Below are 12,353 nucleotides of genomic sequence, written 5' to 3'. Positions count from 1 at the left end.
CTCACCATCAGTTCTGTAATTTCAAACCACCAGCTGGTCTTCGGGAGAAAGACTGGCTTCTACTCCATAATCAGTGACAGTCTTGGGAACCCAAGGGGCAGTTCTAGCCTGTCCTATAGGGTCCCTATGAGTTGGCATCTACTCAATGGCAGTGAGCTTATGGGTCACATAGGACCTGGAAGTGAACTGTCCCATGAAAACTTTGCTAGGAGTTGATGGATTGGTTCCCAACCCATCCTTGGGAACTCTCCACCCTCCCCTTCCCCCTCCTCAGATCCGCCCCTACTCTAAGCCCACTGGGCCTTCTTTATTGGCCTTGACTGCACGTCATGGGGTGTGGGGTGGGAGGTGGGGGGTGCAGAGAGTGAATGTTGCCCCACGGGCCTCACGGCTGACTCCGGAAGGGTGCTGAGGGCTAGTGGTGAGAGTTTCCATCTGAGGGGTCTCTCAGGTGCTTCTTGGAGCTTGGCCCTTAATAGGAGTCTGTCCACACCTGTGTCTGGCCCTAGAGACCTACCCACTCAGTGGCTAGTCCTACCTGTTGATCAGAACCCAGGGGCTAACAGTCAAGTCTAGGAAATGGCATCTACCTGTTCCCAGGAGCTTGGGTCCTGACCCAGGTAGTTGGTCTCAGGGGGACCCTGCACCCTGTTCACATAGACCTCGGGTCCTGACCAAAGGAGGTAGGCTCAGAGAGGCCCTGTGCCCTGTCTGTGCTTGACTTGCTGCCCGACACAGGTCCAGGAAAAGGCCGTGGAAGGGCAGGGACTCCAGGGTCAGTTGGCTGGCTCTGTTCTCAGCTCTGGGACTTGCCCGCTGTGTAACTTCGGGCAAATGGCTCAATCTCTATGTGCCTTAGTTTTCCCATCCATAGAATGGAGGTGACCATGACCGCAGGTCAGGCTGGCACCTCCTCTAGCTTCTTTCTGGCTTTGGGATGCATCAACCACCACCCCAGTTACTCTGCTGGGTGCCCGGGCAGGGCAGGGCTGCTTGGGGCTCTGGGATCTTGTATGTAATTGACATTTCGGGGGATGCTTCCAAGTGAGACGTGTTTTACAACAATGGCTAAAGATCCCAGGCTTCATGGAAACAGAGGGATTAAGTGCAGCTGGCTGGGCCCACCCAGGGAGCAGAAAGCCTGTCCCGCCCTCTGTCCTCTGAGGCTCACTCACTGAATTCAGGAAGCTCTGGGTGGGCTATGGGAGGAGGGGCCCTAGGGCAGACGCCTATTGCCTGTTGGGGCCTGGGCCCACCAGGAGAGGGGAGGGCTGGGCTGGGACCTGGGACAGGTCAAGGACACAGGGTTTGAGGAACGTGAGAAGAGGTTTCAAACCTGCCTGCCCTCTCACCCCCAGGGTGCCTCCTCCTAGTGCTCTTACCCCCTTCCCTTCCTCCCCGTTCCCCTTCCTCCCGCGCAAGAAAAGCCTGGCGCAGGTCAGAAGCAGCTTGGCGAAACTGGACAGCTGAGGACACTGCAGGACTTGGGGCACGTGATCAGGAGGGGCCGTCCCGGATACCACTCTTGGCAAAGGAGAGGGGCAGTGAGAAAGAGGGCGACCCTGGACGAGAGAGGAGTGGACGCAGTGGACGCACAGGGGTTCAAACATAGGCCTGTGTGAACGGGCGGCGCAGGACCGGGCGAGGTTCCCTCGTTGTGTGCAGGGTGGCTAAGAGTTGGAACTGACTGGATGGCACCTAACAAGTGACAAAAGGAGGGAGGGGACAGGAATGCTTGCAGCGGTGCACAGGAGTTGGGCAGGGTCAGATCACCAGAGGCTGAGCACACTGAGCAAAGGAGGTTAGGGTTAGGGTTAGGGTTAGGGTTAGGGTTTTGGAGCTGGCAGCAAGATCTCTGTGGCACTGGCAGGGAGTGGGCCACAGGATTCGGCAAGATGCATAGGGAAGGTTGAACATAAAAGCCCAGGCCCACCAGGTCCATGCCCACCTGTGTGGGACAGAGCGGCACAGAAACCACGGGGTCTCTGTGTGGAAGCAGACTGCCACAGCTTTGTTTGCGTGGCAGCTGTGGGTTTGAACTGCTGACCTTCTGAGCGCTGCACTACCAGGACTCCTTGGGGAGGGCAGGACACTGTAGGTCACAGGGCAGGCGTGCTCGGGGAGGGACCGCAGGTGGGGGTGGAAGGGAAGAGTGATGATTGTAAGGGGTAGGGGGCCTTTGAGAAGTCCCGATGGCTTCTGGAGCCCACACGAAACTCTGGGGTCCCCCCGACCCCGTGTTCTTGAGCAGTGAGCTTTTGTAGGCTGGGCCCTTTGTGCAGTCAGCATGGAACAGGTGTGCTGCTGTAAGAACCACCCAAGTGACCCTCTAGGCACAGAGCGGACCCCCCAGTGGAGTGGGCTGAGGACGGGCAGGTAGGCCCGGGCCAACACAGGGACAGCTCCCATCTCCTTCCTGCACACACAGGACCAACCTGGCCCAAGGACCCTGAGTCAGGGCCTGCAGACCAGGTGGATGGTAGACCGAGGGGCAAGGCTGGCCAATACCCGGGGATGGTGTGGGGCCCTGTCAGGAGGCTGTGGCAGTTGACGGGCCCACTTTAAGGATAGGAGGTCAGCGGGGGTTGGAGACAGGCCCGCTCTGTGCCCATGTAATGTCCAGGAAACTGGAGGCAGCTGTTGGGAGAGGGACCTAGGTAGGGCTGGGAGCAGGGAGTCCTAAGGCCACAGGGAGGAGGGCACTGGGGAAGGATACTGACACAACACCTGCAGCCCAGAGAACACACCCATCCACCTGTGGTCTACTTGGGCCCCCAGATCCTTTTCCTGTGAAAGCCAGAGAAGCCAGCTGGGAGATATGCAAAACACTGCTCAGCCTGCAGTTCTGGAACTTCCAAGGAGCAAGCCTTTGAAACACTAATTAAAGGCACTGGGCTCCCTTATTTAACAGGGAGGGTCGGGTTGCCGCCTCATTTGGGATAATTGGCAAAGCTGAGAGGGCCTCTGTCATGCCTGCAAAGGGATTAACTCAGACTCCGGTGAATTTGGGCTCTCAGGGCTGAGATTCCCCAGTGGAAGCAGACAGTCCAACTACTTACACACACTACTGTCTCAGCCACATGCCCATCAGTGAGTTCCCAGGGGTGGGTGGCAGAGGGGACAGAGAGGGCTCTGCTGGGGTCCAGGCCCTCACCTGTCCTAGGAGGGGCAGAGGCCTTGCATGTCCCTGGTTGTGCTCCTGCTATCTTGGGGCACCAGGTGGTTGGGCACATCTGGAAGTTGCAAGGCAGTGACTTGGTGGCCAGGCCCCGGAGGCTGCCCCACCTTTGGCTAATCAAACATTCTGGGAGGTAGCCACAGAGCCCACCCAGTCCAGGGGGCCCGGGGTGGGGGTGGGACAAGGGCTCAGAAGCAAGCATCAGGGTTAAAGGGAGTTTGTAAGGAACTCTTGGTCTTGCCTTCCCAAAGAGGCAGCCACCCACAGGTAACCAGAGGGGTCAAAAGGCGGCCACCCTGACTGAGTTCAGTGAGGGAGCCAGGTGCCTTTGTTTCCAAGAACCCAGACCAGGCTTTGCTTCCCTTCTTTCGATGGCAGTTGGGGGCAGTGCGAAGCAAGTGGACTTCCTGTGGCACCTGGGTCCCCTACAGATGATCCTTTAGAAGACTTGATACTCAGGGCAGACAGCCTTTGATCGTTGAGTTGAACTCTTGCTTTGTTTTAAAAGACCCCCGGGCATAGTTTTGGATTGAGATTCACATATGTTTTCTGGGCAGCAGTTCCCGGGGTTCATCTAGCCTCCATGCTCCAGAAAGCTTAGAACCTGTGAGAATCTGAGATGTGCTTCTGCGTGTTCCCTGTTTTGATCGGGATTCTTCCGGGGAATCTTTGATCGGAATGTGGAGTTGTGGCAGCCGGGCACCAGCTAGTGCTTCTGATCTCCTGGGAAGAAGTCAGTTAGTTGTTTTGTTCATGGAGGCAACTAGCCGCACATCCCCCGTCCTCCCCCTCTCCTGACTCGCCTTCTCGTTGCTGTGGCTCCAGGTGGGCAGAGAGGAATTGTGCTTTGACGGCTGCTGGTCAGCTTTCAGCATCCCGGTGACCGACAGTGCAGTAAGAGGTGCAGCAGAAGCACTGAGCATATCGTTGACCCTGTTCCCTGGGATATCCCATGAAACCATGACCCTAAACCTCCAAGCCCAGGAGCCAAATCCCATATTTGGTTGCCTCAGCAACTGCTTTTGTATATCACACAATTTTTGTCAATTTGATTTTTCAAAATGACTTACCGTCATTGACTCTGTGACCCAATGTTGCGTCAACACAACGTTCCCATCACTGTCTCCATCGTGTCTTCCTCTGCGATAGGCGTTTGTGGCAGGAAAGGGTTCCTTCGACAAGACACACCCCAAATCACCGGTTGCAAGGGAAATAGCCAATAGCAATCCTAGAGCATGAATGCTCCAAGATCCCTTCTGACGAGAGAGAAAGAAGTCAGCCCAGGGTTGAGGAGCCAGCCAGCACCAGTGCTCTGTGAATGTGGGACTGTGGCCCCATTGGACTTCCGGGAGGAGTGTCAATTAGTGTGGGTGTGGCGAGCAAGTGGGCTATACCTAGGACAGCTGCCAGCCCCAACATCACAGCATCCGGCAACGACACAGGTCTCGTCGGCACTGGGGGGACGCCAGCAGTCCTGCAGGAAGAGTGCCAAGGATGTCCCCTGCAGCCTCATCTGTGATGGAGGGACACAGGACGGGCCACCATCCCAGCCGCAGGGGCCTGGGCGCGTCCGCGTGGACTCACCATAGCGTGGAGTGATGTACAGCTTGTGGTTGTCAGGTCCCGTTGAGTCCGTTCTGACTCATAGTGAGCCCACGGGCAACAGAATGCTGCCCAGTCCTGTGCCATCCCCACTGTGTTGGTCATGTTTGAACCTATTGTTGCAGCCACGGTGCCAATTCATCACCTTGAGGGCCCTTCTCTCTAACTCTGCTCCTTCCTGAGCATGGTTTCCTTCTCCAGGGACTGGTCTCTCCCGGTCACATGTCTAAAGTGGGTGAGACGATGTCTTGCCCTCCTTGCTGCTAAGAAGCATTCTGGCTTACTTCTTCTGAGACAGGTCTGTTTGTTCTTTGGGCGGGCCGGGTCTTTTCGATGTTATTTGCCAGCACTGTAGTTAAAAGGCATCGGCTCTTCTTCAGTCTTGCTTATTGGATGTTCAACTTTCACATGCCCACGAGGCAACTGGGAACGCCACGGCTTGGGTAAGGCACACCTCCTTCCTCTAAGAAACAGCCTTGCTTGGCAACACCTGAAGAGGTCCTCGTGCGGCAGATTTGCCCAACGCAATGAGCCGACGGATCTCGACTGCTGCTTCCATGAGGATTGATTGTGGATCCACGCAAGATGAAGTCCTTGGCAATGTCTATCTTTTCTCTTTGCCGGGGCATTTGACTGTGTGGATCACAACGAACTACAGGTAGCTTTGAGAAGAAGCATAGGCATTCCAGAGCATGTGATGGCGCTCATTCGGAACTTGTACCATGGACCAAGAGGCAGGTGTGCAAATGGAACAAGGGAATACTGCATGGTTGACCATCAGGAAAGGTGTGTGACGGGTTATACCCTCTCAGCACACTTGTTCAGTCTGTATGCAGAGCAAATCACCAGATAGCTGGCTTATCTGAAGAAGAAGGTGGCATCAGGACTGGAGGAAGGCTTCTTAACAGATGACACAGCCTTGCTGGCTGAAAGTGAGGGGGGACTCGAAGCCCTTGCTGATAAGATCAAGGACTGCAGGCTTCTGTGTGGATCACAACTCATGGTAAAGAAGACCCAGTTCCTCACAAATGGGCCAACAGGTCACATTTAAATGGACAAGAGGTCGAAGTTGTCAAAGATTTGTCTTACTTGGATCCACAATCAACGCTCATGGAAGCAGCAGTCAGGGGAGCAAAAGATGGGTTGTATTGGGAAAATCTGCTGCATAGGCCTCTACTGGGTGTTGAGAAGCAAGGGTATGGCATTGAAGACTGGCTGCAGTGTGCCCAACCCAAGCCGTGGTATTTTCAACGGCCTCATGCACGTGAAAGTTGGACACTGAATGCAGAAGACCAAAGACGAAGCATCGATGCATTTGAATTGTGGTGCTGGAATATTGAAATGCCACGGACTGTTAAAGGGACGGACCCATCTGTACGATTAGAAATAAGGCCAAAGAGCTCCTCAGAGGCAGGACTAGGGAGATTTCATCTTAAGTGCTCTGGACATGTTGTTAGGAGAGACCTGTCCCTGGAGAAGGGCGTCATGCGTGGTGAAGTAGAGGGGCTGTGAAAAAGAGGAAGACCCTCCAGGAGATGGACGGACCCTGTGGTTCCGGAGAGGGGGCTCCTGCGTAGGACCCACTGGGAGGATGGCTCGGTACTGGGCGGTGCTTCCTTCTGCTGTGCTTTGGGTCCAGTTGTGAGGATTCTTTTCTTTACATTAAGTTATCATTGATCTCGAAGGCGGCAATCCTTCATGGGAAACTCAGGGAACCATGAGTGGTGCTGCTCGAACAACATGATGGGTGCTCCTCGTGCCGCCACACTGGACATGTGATGATGGCAGAGGTGACACATGCTCTAAAGGAGGCAATCCGTGCAGGAGTCTTAATAACCCGAGAAGTTTTTCCTTATTTCAAGCAAAAGAAAGAGTTGAAAACTGGAGAGCATATGAGCTGAGCTTGTACAAAGAATGACCATACAATGAGAGTAAGAGCTTTTCCCTGAAGTTTCTTGTTTTTTGTTTCCCCTCCAAAAATGTTCTGTCAAACACTTTGAAGATGTATCTTCTGGAGAGCTCCTAAGCTTCCCATTCTATTTCCCTTTCTTCACCAATCCCCCTGGAACGCAGCGACTTGTGACCCCGTCTCCAATGATGCTCTCCTCTTGGCCAAGACTCTTTACAGAACCGCTGGCCAGCCTGTGTTGGCCACATGTGGACATGGGCACAGGGCTTCTCATCCTCAAAGAGCAGGGCAGGTGGGTTGGCTGGATCCCACGTGTCCTCGGAGCACCATGCAGTCGCCCATGGATCGCGGAAAGAACACACAGATCTGCCTTTTGGGGAAGTACAGCCAGAAGGCTCCTTCGAGGCAAGGATGGCGAGATTTGGTCTCACGTTTTTTGGGCAGGTTATCAGGAGGGGCCGGTCCCTGGAGAAGGACGTCCTGCTTGGTAAAGCAGAGGGGCAGCGAAAAAGAGGAAGGCCCTTGACAAGGTGGATGGACACAGTGGCTACGGCAATGGGCTCCAACAGGAGAGAAATTGTGAGCTGGCACGGGACCAGGTGGGGTTCCACTCTGGGGTACGTGCGGTTGCTATGAGTCTGAACCGTCTCCACAGCACCCGACAACAACACCGCAGAGCACCACGCTTTTTATCCCGGGACAAGTGCTCTTTGCTCAAGGACTCTTGCACTATTCCTAAGACACCCATGGTCTCTGAAATTGCCCAAAGCAGCTCACCAAATAGTACACCTTTGAAGGTGTTGGCAAGATGGCATCCCTTGGGTGGTGCAAACAGTTGACGTGCTTGGCTGTTCACTGAAAGGATGGCGGTTTGAGTCCAATCCAGAGTTACCATGGAAGAAAGGCCTGGTGATCTACTTCTGAAAAACCAGCCCTTGGAAAGGCCCCGGGGCCTGGTGTTGCTCTGACACTCAGGGGTCACGTGGAATTGGAGATGGCTGGTTCATGGCAAGGGTGGAACAGGTGGAGGAGCTGGCTGCACCCACTTGTACCCTGGAGGAGTGCACGTGAGTGCTGCCCCTGAAGTCAACCCCGGAACTCAGACGACGGTGTCTGTAGGGCAGGCCATCACTTTGGGTCATCCTCTGTTTGGGGTCAACCAGTTTGGCCATTGCTTTAAGACATGGTTCATCCAAATATCCCCAGTCGAGCGAGTGCCTCCTTTGGCTAAGCCATGTGTCACACAACCTCCTCAAACGTATTGGAAGATGCCCATGCCTTGGAGAAAACACAAACTAGGAACGTCTCAGCTTTTCAAAATGGAACTTTACTTTGGAATGGAGGGCGGTGGGGGTTCCATGGTAGAATTCTTACCCTCCAGGCAGGAGACCTCAGTTCAATTCCTGGCACCACCTGTCCATCGGCAGAGACTTGGTGAGATGCTAAGATGTTAAATGGGTCTCAGCGGAGCTTCCAGACTGTGCTAGTTCAGGTAGACTAGAGAAACAAGTTCATAGACACCCATATGTGTATAAGAAAGAGCTTTAGATACAAATGCAGTTGGATATTGGGAAAACATCCCAGCCCAGTCCAGATCAAGTCCATAAGTCCGATATTAGCCCACATGTCCCATACCAGTCTATAAATTCCTCTTTAGACTCAGGCAAGACATGCAATGACGCCAAATGCAGGAAGATCACAGGCCAGTGGGTGGAAAGTCTTGTGGATCCAGTGGCAGTAGAAGCATCTCAGTGCTGGCGTGGGTCTCCACGTGGCTCCTCCAAATCCAGGGCTCTGGTTCCATCAGCGTAGCTCCATGTGTCTTGTCAGCAGGAAGATGAAGCAGAGAGAGTGTATCTGGCCTCCAGGGAGCTATTTTCTCCATTGTACCTCCAAATGATGTCATCAAGCTGCGACCTTATTGACAGGCTAGACTCCCCCCTTCCTCAAGTTGACAGTCAATTATATAACTGCCACACAGACTAAGATAGACCAGGAAGAAAGGCCTCTGGCCATCCATTTCCAAAGCCAACCAGGGTAAACTGTGGAACACGGTGGTCCACTGACCACCAATGGTGTGGGGATGGCGCAGGACTGGTCAACACGTCATGTCCTGTGCCCGAAGTTGGTCAGAGCCACAGCTCTACAACCACCCATGCGTCCATCCATGTGGGGAAGAGAAGTCGGGTGCACCCAGCCCTGAGCCCTTCACAATTCATGGATCTTCCCACGGGGAAGGTACAACCGGAAGGCATCCCATAAGCTCCGTTCCTTCTTTTCATTGTCATTTCCAACGTGAGTCTCCTGACCACAAACAGTGGCAGGTGTCCAGGGTCATCCCTGCATTCATGCTCATCCGTGGGAGGCTGTGCTCAGTGTCACAGGTGGTGACGATGGCGTCATGCTGCCCTGTTACCTGCTCTGCACAGTCACAGCCTGGGCCACCTGCGCTGGTTTGGAACGACACAGGTCTTAATGAAAGAATCCGATATACAAAGGACATTTGCTTCACAATGACAATGTTTAAAGTGACAAGGAGGAAATATTTAAGTCTTCTCCAACTCCCTCACCCATAGGTCCCTAGAAGTACAATAGGAGGCCTGGTGGCATAGTGGATTAGTTATGGGGTTGCTAATTGCAAGGTCAGCAGTTGGAAAGCACCAGCCGCTCTGAGGGAGAAAGGTGCGGATTTTTCACTCCTGTGGTCATGGAAACCCACGGGGGCAACTCGACCCTGCCCTACAGGGTTGCTATGAGTCTCAATGGACTCACCGTCTGTGGGTTTGGTTTTGAGAGCGTCCACTGGGAAAGAACACTCGGCTGCTAATTGCAAGGTCAGCCTTTTGAGCCTGCCTGGCACTCGGAGGGAGAAAGAGCATCCTAGGAAATCTCCCGGGCCAGCTCCATGTGGTCAACACGGGGTCCATATGAGTTCAAACTGACCGCTCGACCCCCGGGTGCCCGGGTAGCCCTGGGTTTGTGGGTCCGCATGGAGCACTTGCTGACACAGACAGCGGGTCGCACGGGCGTCCCAGGACCAGGATGCAGAGAGGACAAATGAGGCTGTGGCAGTGGTGACCTCGGCAGCTGAAGTCAGCACGGTGACCCTGGATACTGACACAGCCTCGGCCAGTTCCTCACCAAGGGCTCCTGGCCCCGACCCTTGAGTCCAGCTCCAAAAGCGAGCTGGCGGCTGCTGGGGACACTCCCCTGGGTCCCACATGCTTGGGCATGTCTGAATCTGAATGTTATGCGTCCACCCGTCCTCAGTCCAGCAGCGCACGCGTGGAATTACATAACCAGAGCATGGACTCGCATCGTGATGAGGCTCAGACTTCTCGTCCCTTAATTAGACAATCAAGAGAGCTAATTATAAAATTAAAGACGTGATTGTGTGGCCCAAGATCTATGCAGTTCTCTCTACCCGTTAGCGATTACATTTAGAAAAATAGTCCCCCAAATGGGTGAACTGAGACCCTGGAAGTGGGGCAGTGCTGGATGGCTGCTAAGTGTCTGGTCTTGGCCTTCAGTGCAGGCGGGGAGGGGCCAGGGAGGCTCAGATCTCTTCCAGAGGGTCACGCTCACGGTTGGCATTGCTGTCACCCTTCGGGCCGCCTAGGGGAGAAGAGGGGCGTTGATGGGACTGATCCGTGAAAGCCCCACGGTCACATTTGGACATCGGCTCGCACACGTCGTAGCCATACTGCCCCTTTTTCAGGAGCCCTGGTGGCATCATGGTTCTGCCTTGAGCTGCTAACAGCAGTTCCAAAGCACCAGCCACTCAGCATGCTGAGGATAAGATGAGGCTTTTTGGCCTGTAAAGAGTTACCGTCTTGGAAACCCACAGGGGCAGATATCCCCCATCCCACTGGGGTTCTCTGAGTTGGAATTGATCCCCAGCAGTGAGTCTGGGCTTCTGAGGGGTCCGAACAGACCCGACGGCAGTGAGTATGGCTTTGGTTTGGGACCCTTTTCAGGGAAAAAAAAAATTTCTTGGCATCCCCTCGGCAATTAAAAACGTCTAGCCCCAATCCAGGAACGCATGTAGGTATCCGCTTATGCAGCCCCGCTAGGTCCTTAGAGCCCCTCCTGGGGGCTGGTATCGCCCACTTTGGGAAACACAGGTTTCAGTCATGTTCTGGGGGTGCTGTCGAATCCAGTGCTGCAGTCTTATGGTCAGACCTGAGTCGAGAGAGCTGGGGCTTGGCAGGGGCGCTTGGCCTCCCTCACAGTCCCTGGACAAATAGACCACTGCTGAGAGAACCCCAACCAGCGCGGTGCTGGCATTTCCCTGTTTGTGTCTTTGCAGGCAGTTCTTTCACGTGCTTGCTATCAGGCCCCTTGGGAGAGATGGTCCCAGGCCAGAGCACATGTTCCGGCACTCCGAGGCAGCGGTTCTCAACCTGTGGGTCGTGACCCCTTGTGGGGGTCGGATGACCCTTTCACAGGGGTCTCCCAATTCATAACAGTAGCAAAATTATAGTGATGAAGTAGCAACGAAAATAATTTTATGGTTGGGGGGTCACCACAACATGAGGAATTGTATTAAAGGGTCGCGCATGAGGACGGTTGGGAACCACTGTTCTAAGGCCATGTTAGACTATTCTTGTATGCAGCTAGAGTCCTGTAACTCAACCCATAAACCCACTGCTGGCGAGCGGACCCCATTCACAGATACCTGGCCAGACAGAGGAGAATGGTCCCAGAGGGTTTCCAAGGCCGCACATCTGTATGGGAGCAGATCTTGCTCCCAAGGAGCTCCCAAGGAGTGGCTGGTGGGCCTGAACCACTGACCTTTGGGTCAGTATCAGGGCGCCTTAGACTGGAGCAATCATCTCTACATTTCTTCTTGTCCACAATTGAGACTTGGCTGATCTCGGTGTAATGCTAAACAACTGTTTTGACTCATTCCTTTTGCTGAATGAACTGAACTTTTCACCCAGTTGGCTGGGTGACTAGAGATGGAGTCATATGGCCAGGGTTTGGGGAGCCACTCTGACTATCCATCTGCTCCCATAAGCTGTTGAAATATTTCAGTACTTCCAATGTTTTGACAAGCGCATCGCACTTCTAAGGCGGCCGCTGTCTCCTGGAACGGGCACAGAAACGACCCCGCCTCCTGACTCAGGGGTAAGAAAACATGCCTCCCATATGGTCGCAGGCATGACATCAAAGCCTTCCAGGGATTCCAACTGGCCATGTTTCCATGGTGTGTCCCCGCCATGCCTAAGTTTTCTTTCTCCCTCTCAAGCCGTGGAACGTGCCGAGAGACACATGATGTGCAGGGTCACTGCTGACCAAGAACACATACACAGCTTGGCCCAGGGCGGGTAATCTCCGTCTTAGTTGATGTACAACTGTTCCCGATAGGCTTAGAGGCAAAGGAACTGAGCGGAGGAGGGGGCATTGTACAAAACCATAGCTAGGAGGGAATTTTAGGGTGGGGAGTTGCAAGAATGGGACTAGCTCCTGTCTGTGAATGGGCTGCGTGTGAATGGATGGATAAGGGCGTGGGTGGTGAGTGAGTGGATGGATGGGTAGATGAGAGAACTGGATGGATGGATGGATGGATAGGTGGGTGGATGGATGGATGGATGGATGGATGGATGGATGGATGGATGGATGGATGGGTGGATGGATGGATGGGTGGGTGGATGGATGGGT

General features: G+C 54.1%; 1 protein-coding gene across 1 annotated transcript in view; it reads left to right on the top strand.

Moving 5' to 3' along the window:
* The window catches only part of TBXAS1 (thromboxane A synthase 1), a 146,482-nt gene that overhangs the window by 15,509 nt on the left and 118,620 nt on the right, over positions 1-12,353 (top strand). The gene's annotated exons all lie outside the window — the stretch shown is intronic.

The sequence above is a fragment of the Echinops telfairi genome, unplaced genomic scaffold, assembly GCF_000313985.2.
Source record: "Echinops telfairi isolate 266 unplaced genomic scaffold, ASM31398v2 ScPeMD7_23;HRSCAF=83, whole genome shotgun sequence".
NCBI classification, from domain to species: domain Eukaryota; kingdom Metazoa; phylum Chordata; class Mammalia; order Afrosoricida; family Tenrecidae; genus Echinops; species Echinops telfairi.
The sequence above is the reverse complement of the archived record's forward strand: the minus strand, read 5'-3'. Positions and strand labels throughout refer to the sequence as shown.